Here is a 24,999-nt window from a genome sequence, read left to right as displayed (position 1 = left end):
TCATCACAGAATAAACCATTTGGTTTGCTCTACGATGGCTATTTTTGCAGGTTTCACTTCTTATGTCGTGTCAGTAACGAAGGCACTGTCCATCACTTATATTACTGGAAAAAATTGGATCAGTCTGTTGTCTGAGTACAAGCTGAATCCCTATGATGAACTGCAGTTTGGTTTAACAAAAACGCCACAATTAGTCCTTCTCGCGTTTAAAAGAAATGAAGAAAAAAACTGGATCACGGTCACGGATCCTAGTCAAGTTAGAAAGCTGATCATAGCAGACCAGACACGATCGCCGCTGTCTCGCACAGATCGAGCACCGACAGTTGCTCTAGCACTGACAGCGGCAGCAGCTCAGTCTGATCCAGCTGAGGATTGGGCACCGACCGCGTCAGCGGATCAGTCTGATCTACCGGAGGATCGGGCATCGACACGGCACCTGCCGACCGCACCAGCTCTACAAGGAGCACCATCTCCGGCAGCAGCAGCGGCTTCGGCACCTGCACCAACACTTGCACTTGCATCTGCTCCGGCCCGTGCAGTTGCACCGGCAACAGACTGGGCTGCAGTTCGCACTTCATATACCAAAGTCCTTACAAAAACCGACATGTCCACCTTCTTGGTAAGCATTGGCCGCCCAAGTGCTTCGTTCTTTTTCTTTCCATGTTGTTTCACATGATTCACTGTGTTGATCTAACTGTTTGGGTATGTCTTCTTGTTTGCAAACAGAGAATTCCTAGAGCAACGAGGGAGTCGTTCAACAATCCGGGCGACCGCGGCCAAGTTTCTCTTACCATGCGCAGCCTTGGTGTGAATGAACCTGCTCAATATATCGTAAGTACAAAGGATGGTCGCATGATGATTGATGCTAAAGGATGGTCAAGGTTCAAATCTAAATCATATCTTGCGGTAGGGGATGATGTCAAAATCGAACTTTCTCGGCAAGGAGAGCTGGTCCAAATCAACTTTGAAATTCTTCAGTAGCAGCACGCAACTGCCTAACTGATCTATCCTCCGAGAGATTTTGATGTAATAATCTGGCATGGTGAAACAAGTGTCCTGTGTGTATAAGTAGTACGATAGTATTATTTATCACATGGTATATCGTTGATAGAATTGCAACTCTGATTGTTGGTTAGGAATTGTCGTTTGATTTCATTCCAACAGCTGCCGTGCTTTATTCAATTTTGTGTATTCGCCTTGCGACAGCATCTAAAACCAGTGCCGTACCGATCGCTTGCAATATGAAAAGCGCTGAGGTAGAACACATGGGCCCCCAAACATGCAGGGTCGGCCTGCGGCCCAAAGTCCAGAACCTGGTTTCGAGAAGCACTAGCTCAGTGCAGAAGTGGCGTCCTCCTCCTGCTGTGGGTTGGGCGAAGATGAATGTTGATGCTGCGTTATCTCGCAATGGTGAAAGGGAAGCCCTGGCAGTTGTGAGCCGGGATCATACAGGCTTCTTCCTTGGAGCATCGACACTGGTGTGCGAAAGTGTTACTGATCCAGAGATCCTAGAGGCAATGGCATGTTGCGAGGGGCTATCTCTGGCTCTTGACTTAAACCTGCAACAAGTTCAGATTAGCACCGATTGTTCAGCAACAGTCAAGCATATCGGAGAGGCATACTTGGGGCCCAGCAAAGTTATTATGGACGAGATCAAGATGAAGAAGAATATGTTCCAAACCATGGAGATCATACATGAAAAACGCGAGTGTAATGTTGAAGCGCATGTGCTCGCAAAAGCTGCTACTTCTTTGCCCTGTGGACGCCATCTTTGGCTCACAGGAACCCCCAAATTATTTGTATACCTATGACTGTTAATCTTCAATAAAGCAGCTTTTATCCCTCAAAAAAATCTGAGTATTATATTCTCAGCTGAACCCCCATAATGCCCGTGCGTTGCAGAGGGAGTATATTTCTCGGCAAGGTGAGCCTGTGATATAAAAGATTTGTATATTTCTTTACAGAGGGAGTATCTCTCTGTCAAAAATATATTTATGTGTAACTAGTTACTCCTGTCTTTCTACTTCCTTTCGCTGATATGTGGGGCAACCGGCAACGGGGTCCACGTGCCATATGCACAAATTAGAGTGCACAACTTCACGGTAGACACACCCCGGTCGTAGCGCCGCAGTAATGCCCAATGAGCCGTCAAATCACAACCCCCCTTTCCAGCTTTAGCAGTAAGCTGGACGGACGAAGCGGCAATATTTCACTATGCCTGAATCCCCTTCTCCCTCATCTGCTTGTTCAGAGAAAACCCCCTCTCGGCGATTGCATAGGGTTTTCTCATGGAGAACTAGGTACGAATTCTTCATCCATCCCTGATAAACCCAAGTCCCTTGGTCGCAGGTAATCCTAGGATGGCAGCCGCCGCCGTTGATGCATTTTTCTTCCTACTGAATCTAGTGTGTTTCATTTGCAGTGCCCGAAGTGCGAGTACCCTACAGGTTTCTGCGCCCTCGGCGAGACGCCACACTTGTTCCTTCTCATCCTAACACAGCATTTTGAAATGCGCATAGTATGTTCCTAGAATCCTCTTTTCTATCCAGGAGGGTGCGGGTTTTTTGAACATGCTGTGTTCTCATATTATTTTTCCTGTAGTGTATTATTTGCTCTGCCAGAACACATGTACTCAAGATGCTCGGCCTTGTCATAACTGAATACACTAGTTTAATGGTCACGGTGAAGACAAGCCATGGATATAAGTTCCGAGTTGGGTTCATGAACCAAGAAGATCGCTGCTTTTTATGGCCGAACTTGGATAAACTTTCTCAAGTGTTACGGACTGAAAGTTGGCGCACGAATGTTGATGGAAATAGCAGAACCTGGTCTCATCTTCACTGCGATCTTCCACCCCGACGTCGTTCCAATTGTTCATCCATGTTAGTTTTGTATCTGGTTCTTGCTTGTTGCCTCGATTACTTCTTAATCCACCTATTCTGTCTAACTAATCACAATTTAACTTTAGAAGTAGCAACGAATCTCTCACGAAGATGCTACTTCTAACTAATATTTTCTTATAATTGGTGGCACGTGTAGGTTTTTTCAGAGTTAAGCAGTCTGCTCGTTTGTTACTCTGTAATAACTCGGCTGTTACTAATGGCACTGAAGTTGACTGGATCGACATCCACAAGTTCCTACACTTTATTGATCGTCTTGAGGTCCTTGTGGGGCGTTTCAATGGTGGAAGGCCACGTGGGATATGTGTGCCACTGCTGCACTCGTTGAACAGGTCCAACTGTGTCGAGAAACTTATGGTACGAGCTGTTTTCTGTTATATATGTTGTTCATAAACTATTGCTTATACACAGTTTTACAGCTGTGATCTTCTTGAAACAGGAACTGCCGAGTTCTATTGTTCCTATACAGATGCCTGACCATGGTCGGGTCAGACTTGCGCTTGGTCACAACATGATGTTTATGTCGACCTACTCAATTCCCCTTGGAGGTGAAAAGATACTTATTCATGGGTGGTCTCAAATAATGAAGGCCCGTCCATCTTGGAGAATAGGACAGAAGATTATGTTCATGCTTTTCCATGGCTCTAAAGCGAATATCCTGTTTATTGACCACGTTGCGAGATGAAGCCGCTTTCAGAAGGTTGTGGATGCGCGGGGTGGCGCCTGGGCCTTGTCCTGGGGCTTGGCGGCCTCACCCTTGGTTAACTGTAGGCAAAGTAGCACTGTTCGAGGCGTGCTTTGTACGGTTGAACCTGTATAAGTACTCATACCGCTTCCAGCTTTGGCTGTTAAGTGCCCCTGCTGGTTTCAGTTAAGGTTGTTAAGTACTCCTGCTGCGTTTACAGTCTGTCGTGTTTCTTCAGTCATGTCTTCCTCCAGCCACCAAAACCAAACCAGCGCCGGCGGGGCCGCCTGCTTCCGCCTCCCACGGCTGGCTGCGCCTCAGCGCATGCATCGCCGCCCCACCGTCTCCTAAATTGTTAACGCCGACGTCCTCCGCGCGCTTTGGTGCGCTCGCCGCGGCGCCGCCCTCTTGCGTTGTCAACATGGTCAACAAACAACGGGAATCGGCAGAAGTACGTGGAGAGGATGACAGTAGGGGCCCACCACGTCAGCGTATGGAAAAATAAAATGCTTCCTCCTAGTGTTTTCCTGACATCTGGGACCCACGACATTGTGAGCGTATATAGTCAATAGACAAGAGAACAGCACAAGATCGGCTGACACCTGGGACGTAGCTACTCGAGCAGTATTTTATTTTGTTTGGTATTGTTGAGACGGAGCAGGGTTTGAACTGGGCTGTGGCCCGTCTAGCCCAGGCTTATATTTTATGTTCACCATGTGACCAGCCCAGCTATTTTTTCTTTGTGAAAATGAGCCCAGTTTATTTTTTCTGAAGAATACCCAATCCAGACCTACTTATTTTCTACGCCTTGATGGGCTGCAACTCTTTCAAGACGCCTGCAAATCTTGAAAGTACTATGAAATGGGTTGTAAATATAAAAACAGATGACAAATTGGCAATTACTTTATAATTTCTGAATTTTATTACATTTTCAGATTCCTATTTCACTGGGTATTAACCTAATTTAAATATATCTTCAAAGTACTTTAAATATGGCTAGACATTTCGGTATTAAAAATAGTCTGGAACCCACAGAAATATGCGAAATTGGCCCTGGCCAACCAAAAAAAACGACTGCAATAAATTGCATAAGAAGTTGCCATGAGCTATATATAAATTATTAAAAAAGAGGGAGTGGTCTGACTTGTGGGCCTGTTTACTTGACGCGTATGCAAGATTTTTTTAGTTCTTATATACGTCAACAAACGATTCTAGCAGACGTAACCGTTGGATGTCAATCCAACGGCCGTCGTGTTTCTTCAATCTTTGATCTTCTTGCTCCAGCCGCCAAAGCAGCGCCGGCGGGACCGCCTACTCCCGCCTCCCATGGCCGGCTGTGCTGCCGCGCAGGCCTCAGCACCCCCTACTACTCCCACCGCTGGCCAGGGCATCCCTCTACTCACCCACACCCCCTGTTATTCTGCGGCGATGGCGGCCTCACACCACAGCCGAACCGGTGAACGCTCGTACTCCTCTCCGCGTGGGCATCCACTGCCGCGTCTTCCCCGGCTCCGCGTCGTCCCCTTCCTATGCCTCACCGTCGTCCACTGCCGTGGTGCTCTCGGCACGTCATGGTCAATGTGGTAAACGACCGACTTCCATCGGAAGAGTACTGTACGTGGAGAGGCTGATAGCTGGGTCCATGGCAGCCGCAAGGAAGTGCCTCCTTATTACGCAGAAAATAATTATTCCTCCACCTGACAACGGGGACCCACCGGACGGGCCACCAGTATTTTGCCAAAAAAACATTTCCCCCTGACTGTTGGGACCCACCGGACGGGCCACCGTATTTCGTGAAAAAAACGTACCCCCCGCTGTCAGTTCGGACCCACCGAAAGTGCCTCCTTATTACGCACAAAAAAATGAATACTCCCCCGGCTAGCTGGGACCCACCTTGGTGGGAGGCTGACTGTGGGCCTACTAAGTTGACGGGGACGAAGGGCTTTGTCAACTTAGTCAATATGAACGATTCTAGCTCCAGTGACCGTACAATGTCCATCCAACAGCCGTAGTGATTCTTCAACCTCTGGTCTTCTTGCTCCAGCCGCCCAAAGCAGCGCCGGTCGTCCCGCATGCTCCTGCCTCCCGTGGCCGGCTGTGCTGCCGTGGAGGCCTCACCACCCCATACTATTCCCACCGCTGGCCAGGCCCTGCGGCGACGGCAGCCTCACACCGCAGCCGAACCAGCGAACCCTCATACTCCTCTCTGCGCGGGCTTCCACTGTCGCGTCTTCCCCGGCTCCACGTCGTTGCCTTCCTAGGACTCGCTGTCGTCCACCGCCGTGGTGCTCTCGGTGCGGCGTGGTCAATGTGGTCAATGACTGACTTCCATCGGAAGAGTACTATGCGTGGAAACACTGACAGTTGGGTCCACGGCCGCAGCAAGAAAGTGCCTCCTTATTACACGCAAAATAATTATTCCTCCACCTGGTAGCGGGGACCCACCAGACGGGCCACCGTATTTCGCAAAAAAAATGTTTGCCCCTGACTGCTGGGACCCACCAGCTACATCTTCACACGCAAGGAAGTGCATGACAGTCGGGACCCACCTGGTCGAAGCGTATGTAGCGTTGTCATTCTGGTCGCGAACGTGTACATACATATATACTGGTCGATGTAGAGGCGCGCACGTGTCGTAGTAGAGGCGCGCACGTAGCATGTACATGTACGTACAGCGGCCAGGGTGCAAGAAAGAAAATGCGGCCATGTATGTGTACATACGGGCGGGGTCTCGAACGCCTACTCGCGCATACGTACCGCCAGGGCTCGTGTACATGGCTGGGTGGCAACAGAGAAACAGCGTCCTCGTCGTGTTCATGGGGAGGCAATGGAATGCGTCATGTTCATGGGGAGGCAACGGAATGCGCCATGTTCATGGGGAGCCAATGGAATGCGTCGTGTTCATTGGGAGGGCTTGGACGGAACAGGCGATGGAAACGAGGCATGGCGTACCGCAGAACGGAGGAAACGGCCTTGTGTTCGACCGGCCATGTTCGAAACGGGATCCTGTTCATTGGGAGGGGTCTGGCATACCGCAAAACAGAGAAAACAGACCTCCTACGGTCGAAACGGGGGTCCTGTTGATCGGGAGGGGTGTGACGTACCGCAAAACGGACGAAACGGACTTGTGTTGGAGCGCTACGGTCGAAACGGGGGTCATGTTCATCGGGAGGGGTGTGGCATACCGCAAAACGGGACTCCACGGGATACTGTTCATCTCCACCGTCGACCCCTCCAGCCTCCACGAGCTACTGTTCATCCACCGTCGACCTCCTCCAGCCTCCACCTGCGACTGTTCATCCACGGGCTCCTGTTCATCCAGCCTCCACCGCGCGCTACTCCACCGGCTACTGTTCAACCAGCCCTCTCCACGGGCTCTTGTTCAACCACCCCTCCATGGACTACTATTCATCCTACCCTCCACCGTCTATTGTTCATCCTGCCCTCCACGGGGTGGTCCTGTTCATCCAGCCCTCCACGGGGTCCTGTTCATCCAGCCCCAACCGGCTCGATCGATCGGGGTCCTGTTCATCCAGAGGCAACACCACGGGGTCCTGTTCATCCACCCCCACCGAGAACTGTTCATCCAACCCCCCCCCCCACGCAGTGCTCACTGTTCATCCAGAGGCAGCATCGATCGGCTTCAGTTAGCAGCAATAGCGAAGGAATTGCTCGACCGGGTTCAGTTAACAGCCATCGATCGATCGCTCGGGTTCAGTAACGCGTAGCCTGCAGTGCAATCGCTCGGGTTTAGTTAGAGCCCAACGCCTTGCTCGGGTTCAGTTAGAGCCAACGCCTCGCACACACGCGCGTACGTGTACGAGAGAAGCGCGCATCGCTCGGCCCCCAACCTCCCACCGTAACCGGGAACTCCCTGAAATTTTCCTCCCCCTCGCTTCTACCACGGTTTTTTCCGTCATGGACGGCCCAAAGAATGTCATGCAGCTGCGTCTCCGGCCCGCCCAGGACGAAAAGCCCATTTTCTGTCATGATTTTTGTCATAGAAGTAGGAGCCCACCACATCTATGATGATACTGGGTTTTGTCACAATTATCGTCATAGAAGTGTCATATGTATGACAGAAAAAAAAAATCGTTTGGCCCAAAATGTCACGGATGTGTATTTTTTTTGTAGTGGTACTAGTACAACACTACCCTTAGGAATTGAATACCTTAATTAAGACACTCACGAAAAGAATACCTTAATTAATTAGCCGTGCGGCAACCTTCACCCAGTAGACAGAGAAGCGCGATGCGGCGGCACGCCGAGATAGCAGGGTCGAGGAGCAAAGTTTAGTGCGACTGCCGCCTGAAGTTCGACCTCCACTATGCCGCCATCATCCGTGATGGATGTGCTCGAATCACGTCGCCGCCGACCTCGGTGGTCGAGCTCCTCCTATCTCCTGCCATAGGCTGATCACCCACAAGTATAGGGGATCGCAACAGTTTTCGAGGGTAGAGTATTCAACCCAAATTTATTGATTCGACACAAGGGGAGCCAAAGAATATTCTCAAGTATTAGCAGCTGAGTTGTCAACTGAACCACACCTGGAAACTTAATATCTGCAGTAAGGTATTTAGTAGCAAAGTAATATGATAGTAGTGGTAACGGTGGCAAAAGGTAACGGTAGCAAAAGTAATATTTTTGGGTTTTATAGTGATGGTAACAGTAGCAGCGGAAAAGTAAATAAGCGAAGAACAATATAGGAAAAGCTTGTAGGCATTGGATCGGTGATGGAGAATTATGCCGGATGCGATCGATCATGTAACAGTCATAACATAGGGTGACACAGAACTAGCTCCAGTTCATCAATGTAATGTAGGCATGTATTCTGAATATAGTCATACGTGCTTATGGAAAAGAACTTGCATGACATCTTTTGTCCTACCCTCCTGTGGCAGCGGGGTCCTAATGGAAACTAAGGGATATTAAGGCCTCCTTTTAATAGAGTGCCGGACCAAAGCATTAACACATAGTGAATACATGAACTCCTCAAACTACGGTCATCACCGGCAAGTATCCCGATTATTGTCACTTCAGGGTTAACGGATCATAACACATAATAGGTGACTATAGACTTGCAAGATAGGATCAAGAACTCTCATATATTGATGAAAACATAATAGGTTCAGATCTGAAATCATGGCACTCGGGCCCTAGTGACAAGCATTAAGCATAGAAAAGTCATAGCAACATCAATCTCAGAACATAGTGGATACTAGGGACCAAACCCTAACAAAATTAACTCGATTACATGATAAATATCATCCAACCCATCACCGTCCAGCAAGCCTACGATGGAATTACTCACACACGGCGGTGAGCATCATCAAATTGGTGATGGAGGAAGGTTGATGATGACGATGGCGACAGATTCCCCTCTCTGGAGCCCCGAACGGACTCCAGATCAGCCCTCCCGAGAGAGTTTAGGGCTTTGCGGCGGCTCCGTATCGTAAAACACGATGAATCCTTCTCTCTGATTTTTTTCTCCCCGAAAGTGAATATATGGAGTCAAGGTTGAGGTCGGTGGAGCGTCAGGGGCCCACGAGGCAGGGGGCGCGCCCAGGGGGTAGGGCGCACCCCCACCCTCGTGGACAGGTGGTGGCCCCCGTGACGTAGATCTTTCTTCCAGTATTTTTTATATATTCCAAAATAATTCTCCGTTGATTTTTAGGTCATTCCGAGAACTTTTATTTCTGCACAAAAATAACACCATGGCAATTATGCTGAAAACAGCGTCAGTCCGGGTTAGTACCATTCAAATCATGCAAGTTAGAGTCCAAAACAAGGGCAAAAGTGTTTGGAAAAGTATATACGACGAAGACGTATCAACTCCCCCAAGCTTAAACCTTTGCTTGTCATTAAGCAATTTAGTTGATAAACTGAAAGTGATAAAGAAAAACTTTTACAAACTCGGTTTGCTCTTGTTGGTGTAAATATGTAAAGCCAGTATTCCGCTTTTCAGCAAAGATTATGAACTAACCATATTCACAATAACATTTAGGTCTCATGTTTACTCATATCAATGGCATAATCAGCTAGCGAGCAATAATAATAAATCTCGGATGACAACACTTTCTCAAAACAATCATGATATGATATGACAAGATGGTATCTCGCTAGCCCTTTCTGAGACCGCAAAACATAAATGCAGAGCACCTTTAAAGATCAAGGACTGATTAGACATTGTAATTCATGGTAAAAGAGATCCAGTCAAGTCATACTCAATGTAAACTAACAGTAATGGATGCAAATGACAACAGTGCTCTCCAACTGGTGCTTTTTAATAAGAGGATGATGACTCAACATAGAAGTAAATAGATAGGCCCTTCGCAGAGGGAAGCAGGGATTTGTAGAGGTGCCAGAGCTCGGTTTTGAAATAGATATGAATAATATTTTGAGCGGTATACTTTCATTGTCAACATAACAACCGAGAGATCTCGATATCTTCCATGCTACACACATTATAGGCGGTTCCCAAACAGAATGGTAAATTTTATACTCCCCCTCCACCAACAAGCATCAATCCATGGCTTGCTCGAAACAACGAGTACCTCCAACTAACAAGAGTCTCAGGGGAGTTTTGTTTGCGGTTATTTTGATTTGATTTGCATAAAACATGGGACTGGGCATCCCGGTGACCAGCCTTTTTCTCGTGAGTTAGGAGCGGAGTCCACTCCTCTTGAGAATAATCCGCCTAGCATGGAAGATACAGACATCCCTAGTTGATACATGAGCTATTCGAGCATACAAAATAGAAAGTTTATTTGAAGGTTTAGAGTTTGGCACATACAAATTTACTTGGAACGGTAGGTAGATACCGTATATAGGTAGGTATGGTGGACTCATATGGAACAACTTTGGGGTTTATGGAGTTGGATGCACAAGCAGTATTCCCGCTTAGTACAAGTGAAGGCTAGCAAAAGACTGGGAAGCGACCAGCTAGAGAGCGACAACAGTCATGAACATGCATTAAAATTAATCAACACTGAATGCAAGCATGAGTAGGATATAATGCACCATGAACATAAATATCATAGAGGCTATGTTTATTTTGTTTCAACTACATGCGTGAACATGTGCCAAGTCAACCCACTCGAATCGTTCAAAAGAGGATACCACCATATCATACCACATCACAACCATTTTAATAGCATGTTGGCATGCAAGGTAAACCATTATAAACTCCTAACTAATTAAGCATGGCATAAGCAACTATAATCTCTAATTGTCATTGCAAATATGTTTTTTTTCATAATAGGCTGAATCAGGAACGATGAACTAATCATATTTACAAAAACAAGAGAGGTCGAGTTCATACCAGCTTTTCTCATCTCAATAAGTTCATCATATAATCATCATTATTGCCTTTCACTTGCACGACCGAATAGTGTGGATAATAATAATAGTGCACGTGCATTGGACTAAGCTAGAATCTGCAAGCATTCAATTCAAGAGAGAAGACAAGGTAATATGGGCTCTTTGTTAGATCAACAATAATGCATATAAGAGCCACTCAACATTTTCATTATGGTCTTCTCCTCTCGACCCTCAAAGAAAAGAAACAAAACTATTTACACGGGAAAACTCCCAACAAGCAAAAGAAGAACGAGAAATCTTTTTAGGTTTTCTTTTTAATTACTACCACTACAGGCATGGAAAGTAAACTAGCTAAAAAGCCACAACTAATTTTTTTGGTTTTTTCTTAAGGTTTATCAAACATACAAGAAGAAAGCATAAAAAGGAAAATAAACTAGCATAGATATTACAGTGAAAAAGTATGAGCACCGACAACTAGCATGAATGTGTGAACATGAATGTAATGTCGGTGAGAAATACGTACTCCCCCAAGCTTAGGCTTTTGGCCTAAGTTGGTCTATGGCCACGGTTGGCCTGGCGGATATCCAAAGTTGTAGTTGGGGTTGTACTGATAAAAATACCCCTGGTGCCACTGGTTGGCGATCTCTTCCGGATTCCACTGATAAATAGACTGCCGGTGAGGATCAAATTGTGGTTCCGGCTCTGGCTCTGTAGCTGGTGTGGGGTTTCGGTAGGCGTGAATGGCCTCCGACGGAACAAGGTACTTGCCTGCAGATAAGTCAAACAAGGAAGGAGCAGGCAAAGTAATAGTCTCAGGGTGATTTTTATCAAATATCAGCTTGTACTTAAGCATCTTTTCCTTATTCTTAACGATAAAATCATGTGCTGCCATACTCTTATAGTCTAGAAAAACAGGAGGCAGCAACTTTTCTTCCTTCTCATAATGTCTAATAGGTATGTTAAAATGTGCAACGAGGTGCGAGGCAAAAATACCTCCCAAGATGGGGCCCTTAGTACAGTTAAGATTTAACCGCTTTGCAACAATAGAGCCCATACTAAATGTGTCATCACAGAACAAGGCATGGCACAAAATAACAATATCAGGGGCACTAAGGTTGCCACAGTTTCTGCGACCAATTAAGCATCTACTAGCAAATATTGCAAAGTAGCGTAAAACAGGAAAATGTATGCTAGTAATTCTTGCATCGGAAACTTTCCTCATTTCCCCTACAACAATTGTATCAATAAACCCTTCCACATCGTCACGACGTGGTTCCTCTACAGTGCCCTCGAAAGGGATCAAACAAACCCGACAAAAATCACGAAGTGACATCTCCTTATGCTCATCATATAAATAAAATTCCACCATAGGTGGTGAGCTCCTAGCATGGAAATGAAAGTTTTGCACAAAGATATTGGTGAGTCAGAGATACTGTTCGCGTTGGTCGTGGAGGAAGGCGGTGAGGCCTGCATTCTCAGCCAACTCATAGAAATCATCATCAATCTCAGCCGCTCTCAAGAAATCATCACAAGGCCATTCACACGGCCGGACCTCCGCGGTGCGAGGGAGATTATACTTGGGCTTCTTGTTCTCTTCACTTTGTTTATCCTTCGAGCTTCGACTCGATGAGCCCCTCAAAAATCTCCTCATCTTTTTCTGAATTTTTTAGCAACTTCAAAATAAAAGTGAACCAAACTCAACAAAATTGATAGCAACTACTCCTACAAGTGCCTAGAGACTATATCATGCATTAGAACTACTTGGGACCATATAAATTTGACATGCAAGCTCAAGAACAGGGTCACCTGGGCAGCAAAAATTTGCAATGAATAAAGCACTAGAACAAAACCTAATTGGACCATTGGAGGAGTCACATACCAAAGAACAATCCCCCAAAGCAGTTTTGTGAATGGAGCTGTGAGCTAGAAGATCGAAAATGGTAGCAAGATGAGCTTGAACTCGGGTTTGAGATGGTTAGTGATTTTTGTGGGAGTAAGAAGGAGTGTGTGGTAGCTGGAATAAGTGGAGGGGAGCCACTATGGGCCCACGAGGCAGGGGCGCGCCCTCCACCCTCGTGGGCACGTGGCTGCTCCCTCTGCTGTGTTTACAGTGCCAGATATTCTCAAATATTCTAGAAAAAATCATATTTAATTTTCAGGGCATTTGGCGAACTTTTATTTTTGGGGTATTTTTTATTACATTGATAATTCAGAAAACAGACAGAAATTACTATTTTTGATTTATTTAATATAAATAACAAAAAGTAAAAAGAGGATACAGAGAGTTGTGTTTTCTAAATTCATCCATCTCATGCTCATCAAAAGGAATCCACTAACAAGGTTGATCAGGTCTTGTTAACAAACTCACTTCGAAGAACATGAAACCGGAGAATTTTCGAATAACACTAGGTTACCTCAACGGGGATATGCATGTCCCAACAATAAGAATATCATATTTCTTCTTGACAGTAGGAAGAGGAAATTCAAAACCTCCAATAGTGATTTTTGAAATTTTTCCAATAGAATTGATACTGTGGACTTGAGGTTGTTTCCTCGGAAAGTGTACCATATGCTCATTACCATTAACATGAAAAGTGACATTGCCTTTGGTGCAATCAATAACAGCCCCTGCAGTATTCAAAAAGGGTCTTCCAAGAATAATATACATACTATCGTCCTCGGGAATATCAAGAATAACAAAGTCCGTTAAAATAGTAACGTTTGCAACCACAACAGGCACATCCTCACAAATACCGACAGGTATAGGAGTTGATTTATCAGCCTTTGCAAAGATATTTTAGTAGGTGTCAACTTATTGAAATCAAGTCTACGATATAAAGAGAGAGGCATACCACTAACACCGGCTCCAAGATCACATAAAGCAGTTTTAACATAGTTTCTTTTAATGGAGCATGGTATAGTTGGTACTCTTGGATCTCCAAGTTTCTTTGGTATTCCACCATTAAAAGTATAATTAGCAAGCATGGTGGAAATTCCAGCTTCCGGTATCTTTCTTTTATTAGTAACAATTTCCTTCATATATTTAGCATAAGGATTCATTTTAAGCATATCATTCAAACGCATATGCAAAAAGATAGGTCTAATCATTTCAGCAAAGCGCTCAAAATCCTCAGCATCCTTTTTCTTGGATGGTTTAGGAGGAAAAGGCATGGGTTTCTGAACCCATGGTTCTCTTTCTTTACCGTGCTTCCTAGCAACAAAGTCTCTCTTATCATAACGTTGATTCTTTGATTGTGGGTTATCAAGATCAACAGCAGGTTCAATCTCTACATCATTGTCATTACTAGGTTGAGCATCGACATGAGCATCATCACTAACATTATCACTAGGTTCATGTTCATTGCCAGATTGTGTTTCAGCATTGGAGATGGAGATATCATTGGGATTCTCAGGTGTGTCTACAACAGGTTCACTAGAGCATGCAAAGTCCTATCATTTTTCTTTTTCTTCCTCTTAGAAGGATTAGGTGCATCAACATTATTTCTCTGAGAATCTTGCTCAATTCTCTTAGGGTGGCCCTCAGGATAAAAGGCTCCTGAGGCACTTTACCTCCTCTAGTTGCAACTCTAACAGCAAAGTCATTATTTTTACTATTCAATTCATTGAGCAAATCATTCTGAGTTTTAAGTACTTGTTCTACTTGAGTGGTAACCATAGAAGCATGTTTACTAATAAGTTTAAGTTCACCTTTAATACTAGCCATATAATCACTCAGGTGTTCAATCATATAAGCATTATGTTTCAATTGTCTACCAACATAAGCATTGAAGTTTTCTTGTTTAACCATAAAATTATCAAACTCATCTAAGCATTGGCTAGCAGACTTATTACGAGGAATATCACCTTCATCAAATCTATAGAGAGAATTTACCTTTACTACCTGTGTTGGGTTATCAAGACCGTTTGTTTCTTCAATAGGTGATGAATTAAGGCCATGTATTTCTTCAATAGAAGGTAAATTCTTAACATCTTCAGCTTTTATACCTTTTTCTTTCATAGATTTCTTTGCCTCTTGCATATCTTCAGGACTGAGAAATAGAATACCCCTTTTCTTTGGAGTTGGCTTAGGAGTTGGTTCAGGAAGTGTCCAATTATTTTCATTGGTCAACATATTATTCAATAGAATTTCAGCTTGATCAACAGTTCTTTCCCTCAAGACACAACCAGCAGAACTATCCAGGTAATCTCTGGAAGCATTGGTTAGTCCATTATAAAAGATATCAAGTATTTCATTCTTCTTGAGAGGATGATCAGGCAAAGCATTAAGTAATTGGAGAAGCCTCCCCCAAGCTTGTGGGAGACTCTCTTCTTCAATTTGCACAAAATTATATATTTCCCTTAAAGCAGCTTGTTTCTTATGAGCGGGGAAATATTTAGTAGAGAAGTAGTAAATCATATCCTGGGGACTACGCACACAACCAGGATCAAGATAATTAAACCATATCTTAGCATCACCCTTTAATGAGAACGGAAATAATTTAAGGATATAATAGTAGCGAGTTTTCTCATCATTAGTAACAGGGTAGCTTTATCATTTAATTTAGTAAAATGTGCCACAACAGTTTCAGATTCATAGCCATAGAAAGGATCAGATTCAACCAAAGTAATTAACTCAGGATCAACAGAGAAATCATAATCCTTATCAGTAATAAAGATAGGTGAAGTAGCATAAGCAGGATCATATTTCATTCTAGCATTCAGAGTTTTTATTTAAGCTTAGCTAATAGTTTCTTAAGATCACTTCTATCATTGCAGGCAAGAAAGTCTCTAGCAGTTTCTTCATCCATAACATAACCCTCAGGAACAATAGGCAATTCATATCTAGGGGAGAATCTTCATCATCACTTTCATCAATATTATCAGTTTCAATAATTTCATTCTCCCTAGCCCTAGCAAGTTGTTCATCAAGAAATTCACCTCGTGGCACAGTATTATCAAGCATAGAAGTAGTTTCATCATAAGTATCATGCAAAGCAGAAGTGGCATCATCAATAACATGCGACATATCATAATTAATAGCAGAAGTAGGTTTAGGTGTCGCAAGTTTACTCAAAACAGAAGGTGAATCAAGTGCAGGGCTAGATGGCAGTTCCTTGCCTCCCCTCGTAGTTGAGGGAAAAATCTTGGTTCTTTGATCTTTCAAGTTCTTCATAATGATAAGCAGATATAAATCCCAAGTGACTCAAGGAATAGAGCTATGCACCCCGACAACGATGCCAGAAAATGTTCTTGATAACCCACAAGTATAGGGGATCACAACAATTTTCGAGGGTAGAGTATTCAACCCAAATTTATTGATTCGACACAAGGGGAGCCAAAGAATATTCTCAAGTATTAGCAGCTGAGTTGTCAATTCAACCACACCTGGAAACTTAATATCTGCAACAAGGTATTTAGTAGCAAAGTAATATGATAGTAGCGGTAACGGTGGCAAAAGGTAATGGTAGCAAAAGTAATATTTTTGGGTTTTATAGTGATGGTAACAGTAGCAGCGGAAAAGTAAATAAGCGAAGAACAATATAGGAAAAGCTCATAGGCATTGGATCGGTGATGGAGAATTATGCCGGATGCGATCGATCATGTAACAGTCATAACATAGGGTGACACAGAACTAGCTCCAGTTCATCAATGTAATGTAGGCATGTATTCCGAATATAGTCATATGTGCTTATGGAAAAGAACTTGCATGACATCTTTTGTCCTACCCTCCCGTGGCAGCTGGGTCCTAATGGAAACTAAGGGATATTAAGGCCTCCTTTTAATAGAGTACCGGACCAAAGCATTAACACATACTGAATACATGAACTCCTCAAACTACGGTCATCACCGGTAAGTATCTCGATTATTGTCACTTCGGGGTTAACGGATCATAACACATAATAGGTGACTATAGACTTGCAAGATAGAATCAAGAACTCTCATATATTGATGTAAACATAATAGGTTCAGATCTGAAATCATGGCACTCGGGCCCTAGTGACAAGCATTAAGCATAGCAAAGTCATAGTAACATCAATCTCAAAACATAGTGGATACTAGGGATCAAACCCTAACAAAACTAACTCGATTACATGATAAATCTCATCCAACCCATCACCGTCCAGCAAGCCTACGATGGAATTACTCACACACGGCGGTGAGCATCGTGAAATTGGTGATGGAGGAAGGTTGATGATGACGATGGCGACGGATTCCCCTCTCCGGAGCCCCAAACGGACTCCAGATCAGCCCTCCCGAGAGAGTTTAGGGCTTGGCGGCGGCTCTGTATCGTAAAACGCGATGAATCCTTCTCTCTGTTTTTTTTCTCCCCGAAAGTGAATATATGGAGTCCAGGTTGAGGTCGGTGGAGCGTCAGGGGGCTCACGAGGCAGGGGGCGCGCCCAGGGGGTAGGGCGCGCCCCCCACCCTCGTGGACAGGTGGTGGCCCCCCTGACGTAGATCTTTCTTCCGGTATTTTTTATATATTCCAAAATAATTCTCCGTTGATTTTCAGGTCATTCTGAGAACTTTTATTTCTGCACAAAAATAACACCATGGCAATTCTGCTGAAAACAGCATCAGTCCGGGTTAGTTCCATTCAAATCATGCAAGTTAGAGTCCAAAATAAGGGCAAAAGTGTTTGGAAAAGTAGATACGACAGAGACGTATCATAGACCAAGGATTGACCTCCTATGACGCCGCCACCGCCCACCGACCGAGGATTGACCTCTTGTGTGGTAGCCGCTGCCTAGGCCGCCGCCGCCATCTCTATATGCAGAGCGGCTGTTTTTTTACGGATATCTGCGGAGTGGCTGTTTGCACGGTATCACTGTAACTCAATTATACGGACAGGGTAGTACGTCACATACGGTTATGTAACGGCAACCGTGTCTAACCTACGTTGTCTTCTCACACGGTTTGGTGCAGAAATCGTGTGTGATGTTGTAATACCTAACACAGACGACATGTATAAACAGTGTGCCGTATACAACATATAGTGCCATAAGTAGTTCCTGACCGTTAGCTTATCCCCATAGTTTCCCCATTTCCTCCAAATCCCTACATAGCCTTCAAATTCCCTCGTGTGGTGCTGACATTGGGGGAATGCGGACGAGTGGTGCTGATGGTTTCGGTGCGGCTGCTCCTGCTCGTATCGCCGCCACGACGGCGGTCGCCGCCGAGCACTTGCCTAAGGTCATCATAAGGCAGGTGTACTACGGATCCGAATCGTCCTGTCAGGTTCCAATCTATCCCGATCTTTTTTAGCATGTCCAAAGTATAGCTCCTTGCTGAATCCGTCCTGAATGACACCCCCCTTCCCTCCAGGAAAGCGATCTGCCGCCGGATCTGGAGCATGACTCCAGACTCCCGCAACTCGAGTTCGACTCCGAGTTTTGCGCCACCAAGAAGTACCAAAAGCTGAGTTGTGTGCACGGGCACACTCCCGCTCGACGTGTATACACAGAGGGATTCGACGTTGGCAGGCGGTTTCTCAGTTTCCCCTTAGAGGTTAGTGCTAAGTTCATCATTTTACTTCAGTTAATTTCACCGCTCATCCTGAATACTATTTAACATTGGCAGGAATATGAGGCTTGTGCCTTTGTTAACTGGCTGGATGAAGAATGGCATGGCAGGGCTCAGAGTGTTATCACCAAGCTCACAGAAGATAACATAAAGCTGAAGAAGAAACTAGTTGATCTGGAATGTATAATCAGTACGATGAAGAAAGAAAGAATCAATCACATCCAACAGATGAAAGCAAGAGACAAGAAGGAACTAGCATGTGTAGTTCTGGTTGTCACATTAGCCATGTTCTATGCGCTGTTTGCAATGATGATTAGGGGTTTTGTTTGACAGTATTGCTAAAGCACATCTAGATGTGCTCTAAGTAATGCGCATCTAGGTCCTATGCCATTGATGTTACGCGATGATTTGTGCAAATATTTTCCTTTTTTGTCTTTTTTTCTTTTTCTTTGTAGTTTGATTATTACTGGCTTTATCAATAAGAAGAGCTCAATGTATTGCTTGCCAACTGTCCTACTCCATTCGTACCGGTACCGGTGCATAATCCCAAAACTCGTTCCTTCTTTTTGTCCTGAAAAAATAAAGCAGCCAATAGGAGTCCTACGCAACCCCGGGAATTTGGAGCGGCTGGGTACAAATAATTGCGGTTGATTATATCAGCGGTTAGATAATACATCAACCCCCGCTTCAATTGGCATTTTCTCTTCTCTGCATACCCCGCTTAAGTGTCCACCATCTTCATCATCCCCGGCAGGCCGCGCTACGCACTGGAACACACTCTGCAGCCATGTCGAGCGACAACGAGGACGACAGTTCGGCCAGCAGTCTGGCGCCCGATGATAGGTCAACATCGGAATCATCCCGGTCATCTTCCATGAGTCCGACGTCGAGCCCAGACCTTGATTATATCCGGATCATGGAAGGGACGCCGCCTTCGGAGTCGCCAGACGACAACCAGACAGACGAGGAGCCGTCGGAGGACGGAGAAGAGGAAGACAATGATGAGGAGGAGGAATGTCGGACAAGGAGGAGGACGTCGACGACAGCAACAACGATGACGACGGCTGCGGCGATGAAGAGCCAACAGTCACCGGCAAGAAGTGTCCTGCCAAGACAATGTCGCGGGGCCATCCAACAACAACAACAACAAGGACTAAATTAAGCAGACTATACATATCTCTGTTTCCATTCGCTCATATTAACTTTTTATCTATGTTTATCCTGTCAATCTCATCACAAACGGTTAGTAATAAGCATTCGATAGAGATCTTCTACATTATCACACACAGGTTCGTTTGTTGAATTGTGTGCCCTGATGAGCACACAATTCACAAAAAAAGTCTATATGGGCTGTCTATAATGATCGCACACAATTCTGATTATCGGCCTATTTGCCGGGTATCACACACATCTTGTTACGCCGAATCATTTGTGTTCACCTCGATCATCGCAAACAGTTCATCAGATGAATTGTATGTCGTATATCGCACACACATTGATATGGTTGCCCATTTCTGTTGTTCTGTCTAATCGTAAATAGTTCGTATGGATCAACCGTATGCTCAACATCACACACGCAACTAAAATCTGAACCGTGTTTGATGTGCCCGCCATCACAAACGGCCTGCACCTTTTTTACGGTTATTTCACACCACTGTTTGCGATTATTGCATCGCACACAGTTTCTTTGAAGAGTCTCTGATCGTAGTGTCGCGTTAGCAGCATCCTACAGTAGTGGCAGAGCATTGAGACAGACATTAAGTTGTATCCAAGGGATTCAACAAGCATCACTTTATCCATGTGTTGATCCTTTGAGATAGCAACTCTACCGAGGCCCAATACCTTGTTTTTACCAGTGTTAGTGAACGTGATGTGGCTTTTAGTAGATGGACATAGGGTTGAATCCATCAGAAGACTTCGATCACCAGTCATGTGGTTAGTGCATCCACTCAGTAGCTTTTGGAGTCGTACCCTACAGTGCAGTTAGCGGGATAGGCTTCACCAAGAGTATTGTGAAGCACAAACATATAACGAACAAGCATACTATCAAAGTTACGATTCTTGTTTGGTAAGATAGGATGCTCGTCAAGAAACCCTGGGACGAAATACATGGTAAGACCATTTTGGCACTTCATCTTGCATCTCACAAGACGTTTTACATCCCCAACATTGTCTTCAGAAGTCTGTTATTTCTGGCTAGAGACCTTTCCCTTGGCACCTCGTGCCATGAAGCAGTAGGTCAGAGCAGAGTCATCCTCATCATCGGCTTCAGCGTCGGCGCTGTGACCATTGTCTTCAGTGTTGAAGATGGACTTGGCGATGAATGCCGAAGCTAGAGCCAGGCTTGCCATGCCTGAATCAGACTCCTCCTCAGACTCCACCTCTGCCTCCTCAAATGCAGACTCCTCCTCTGAATCCATTTCCTTGCCAATGAATGCACGTGCCTTGCCAGATGAGCTCTTCTTGTAAGACGAAGACTTTGATGAAGACTTTGAAGAAGACTTTGAGGATTTCTTCTTCTTGTTGTCATCATAATCATATTCCTTGCTCTTCTTTTTTTCTTAGCTTCCTTGTCCCATTGAGGACATTCAGATATGTAGTTGCCTGGCTTCTTGCATTTGTGGCATGTTTTCTTCTTGTAGTCACGAGAGGAAGCCTCATTATTTCTTGAGCTGGATCTTGTAGTCGAGCAGATCCGGGTGAAAAACCTGCTCTCGGCTAGTTGCCACGGTCTGTAATGATGGCGCTATTTTGTGTCGTCCCCTTCTTGAAGGCATTGCCGTGGAATCCGCTACCTCCGGGGGGAACCCTAGATCAGTCGATCGGATGACGGCGGAGCTCTTGTGCCCCCCATTGGGGGCGTCATTCTTGGAGATGTGCATTGGCTCGAGGGACCTGTGGACAGTTTCAATGGTGGAACCGCGTCTCATGTGATGCATCGACAACGTGGAGACTCGGCGGCGTGGCGCAGCAGGGTCTCGGCAAAGGATGTGTGATGATGGACGCACACAGGGAGGTGATGTCGTCTGGTGCTGTGGTGGCGTCGACTGCAGGCCTGGCAAGGTCGATGCGTCAGTACCTGCTCTGAAGTTGGATTGGAAGACGGTGGCGACGGCCTCTGCAGCGTGCACATGCGATGCCCGTTGAGAGTGCGCCGGACCAGTATGTGACCCAGATCCAGCAATTCGGCTTGGTTGGGGCCTCCGGCTTTAGATGTTGGACTTTGATGTGAGGTCTGGGTATGCAGTCCCGACAATCTACACCCCTTCATCCAGTGGATAGGAGTAGCAACAGTTATTGTCAAGATGGTGGCGTCAAACTCATTGATGTATTACTTTGTAAGGTCTTGATGAATAATTAATAAAATGGTTGCATGCATCGTCTTGATGCAGAGGCCGGGGGTCATCCTTCTTTTCGAAAAAAAATCATCTTGATGCTTTAATAAAATACCCTTTATATAAAAAGTTGAACCACTCCTCGTTTGCCAGTGCTCCAAGGGAATATGCCTTCCTCCCTTCGTGCTCCTTCCGATCCGTATTAACTATCGCTGATTTATACTAAAATATCGTTTTTAAAAAAAAGCTGCAGACTACATATTGTATTACTTTGGGCTTTCGATGTTCACATTATGTTCTGTTATTTAAGTGTACATGATTCCTAATCATATATCCACTGCCAACCATTTCTGAAAAAACTTAGGCATCGCATGTATATGCGCAAAGTTCAGAGAATGCTATTATGAATTTCTGATACATAATACATTACTCGTACAAACGGGTGTGTTTCCATGAGACTGTCAGAGCAAGGAGCTGCTACAATTTAGACACAATGCACACATCTGATTATTTTGTCATCCTCATTTAGCTCTGGGTGTCTTATCAGTTTCAGTGTCCTCAATTGTTCATACTGTCACTAATTAAAACCCGGTCAATCATTGTTTTGAAACAGAAAAATGGCAAGCAAAGGTGGGAAAAGGGAGCTGTTGGTTGACGTGTAACCAGAAGGTACGCAATAATCATAATCATGCAGAATTATATAACTAACCTAGTTGATTAGTACATACAAAGCTGAGTCATTAGTGGCTATAATGATCACCATGGGTACGGGCAATTCCTTTTTAATTATATTCAAATATATATTTCGGCAAAAGCCCGAACGATTTTTTAGGAAAAAGCGAAGGGCCAATCCATTACTCGTTACTTTGATACTTTCTGGACCCGTTTTATGGTTGCGTCAGTGTCTGAAATATCATTGTACCCAGCACTGCAAGATACTTGTTACTTTTGTTAGACCTTTTGCAACTTTCAGCGAATAGCTCCCGAAAAGAGATTGTACCAAGTATTAAGTAGCATAAAGCATTCTGTCATATATTCATCTATACTGCAATCTCGTGCCGCAAAAGAGAAATAGCTTACTCCGTAGATGTGCGAAAAGTTATGTTTCAATTTGGGCAGTTGAGTGTATGCACTAGATGTACATAAATGAACCAACAAGCCGGCAACCTTAAATTGTCAAGGTGCTCAAGGATTTAGAGGAGGATAAAGCTATCCATTTATCATATGTACATTATTCTTAGGTAATGGAGAAGAGCACCTCCCCCAGACTCTGCAACAGAAGATGCACACTGCCTAATTCATCACAAAGTGATTACAAGAGAAAAGGTCACGGGATGCTTTTATTTTTTAAGAAGAGATCATAAGCTACAGCTCAAGAGACGATGAGAACTCAGTGGCACCTGCTCAGTGGTAGAACCAAGCCCATGTGCATGTGAAACATCATCTTTCATCTGAGAAGAGAGAGGACATGGCCGAATGAAAGGTGAATAAATTTTGGAAAGGGTTCTCGGGAAATCTTTAATTGATATATTCTCGATATTAATATATTTCCTTTATGAAAAAAATGGCGTCTTTAATTCTGAAAGTGACCCTTTCAACATTATTCTTGTTCCTGGTAAATGGATGATTCCCTAACTTCGGCTTTTTCTCCATGAATATTTGAATTTGGTAACCACTTGTCATTTACTTCAGTTTCATGAAGGTATCTTTGTTAGAATATATTTGAACACTTATATTATTATTTTTGGACGAACACTAATTTTAAATTACTCTAACCTTCTAGGTGCCACATCATCAAGAGTTATAGAAATCATTCAAGAAACATCCATGTAAGGGTCTCAAGAGTCAAGATGTCTTACCAATGTCTCACATTAGATTTTTTTTTTTAGATTTTTCAGAATGTCTGCAACTTTATTTCTTCACTGTACTCAAGGATTAAGAGGATAATGTTCTCCATTTCAGAAATGTACATGTAAAAGCATCTTTAGTTTGAGAAGAGAGAGACCAGCTAATCCTCCTTTTCGAAGAAAAAAATTCTAATACCAAAGGTTCATTTCATGGCTGAAAAAGCTTCCAGGGCATATTTAAATTTCTAAACAATTTACTTTTGTCATTTCGTCATGGTATCTTTGTTAATTTTTTAAGAATTATTCTCATCATTGTATTGGTTTTTTGGACGAATTCTACTTTAATCTATTGTAGCCTTCTAGGAGCCACATCATCAGAAGTTATAGAAACATCGCAAGATGCCTTTGAATGTCTTACACTAGAATTCTTGTAGATTGTTCAAAAAAGAATCCGGCTGCATCCAATGAATGGGGCATGAAAGTCAGGTCAAGGAGCAGTAGCCTTTGCAAGTTTGCATAAAAGATTGATCATAGGAAAACCTAAGGACAGCTCAAGATTCTGCACATACATTGCTTCCATCAGAGATAGTAACTAAACTCATGGAGCCAGGAATATTTCTTTTAATTATGACCTGAAATGCTGTTACATTTCTATCAACAGGGTAGCTGCTACATACATATATACATATGTTTATTTCTGAAAACAGTCAGCTCACAAAAATCCAACATTAATATTTCTGATCCAGGCAAATAAAATTAAAATGGCCTCACAAACTACGTTTTCACTCATCGGTTCCGGATAATCTGCTGGATCAGAGAGAACAACATCCACGTCAGAGAACACAAATTGTGGAGATATTCATGAATGGGACTCGTGGAGCTGCGTGAGCCAGTCATACGACTTGATTAACAAAATGAAATGTTCTCACTGCAAGTTGCAACTAAAAGTTTGTCATGTGTGAGATCAGGAGGCACCTAAAACTATCTCAGCAGCAGTCATTAGGACAACGCAGAGCCGGGCAAGGATTATATAATGTATGTACCTTGTCAGAAGAGAGAGTAAGCAACAGCAATATAGTAGCGGCCAAGTTGCCGGTGCTGATGCCGAACGTATCCGTTTCGATCTTCCCGGGGAGAAAATTATGGCAGGTTAAGTACCAACAGCTTCTACCTGTACATGGACATATACATTTTGTATGATACGTAGTACATATACATATACTAGCGTCCAAGTATTCCAAGGATTAACCAAATGTGAGGGATTAACTAACAGATTTGTCGCCTAACTCTCGTCCAGGTTTTTTATTTCAAATTGGCCCCAAATACTCGTAGGCTTCACACCAATCGGTCTGCACGTAGGTAGGTTAGCCTGCCTGCCAAGTCAAAAC

This window comes from Triticum aestivum, chromosome 4A, assembly GCF_018294505.1.
Source record: "Triticum aestivum cultivar Chinese Spring chromosome 4A, IWGSC CS RefSeq v2.1, whole genome shotgun sequence".
NCBI classification, from domain to species: Eukaryota; Viridiplantae; Streptophyta; class Magnoliopsida; order Poales; family Poaceae; genus Triticum; species Triticum aestivum.
Note: the sequence above shows the minus strand (reverse complement) of the source record.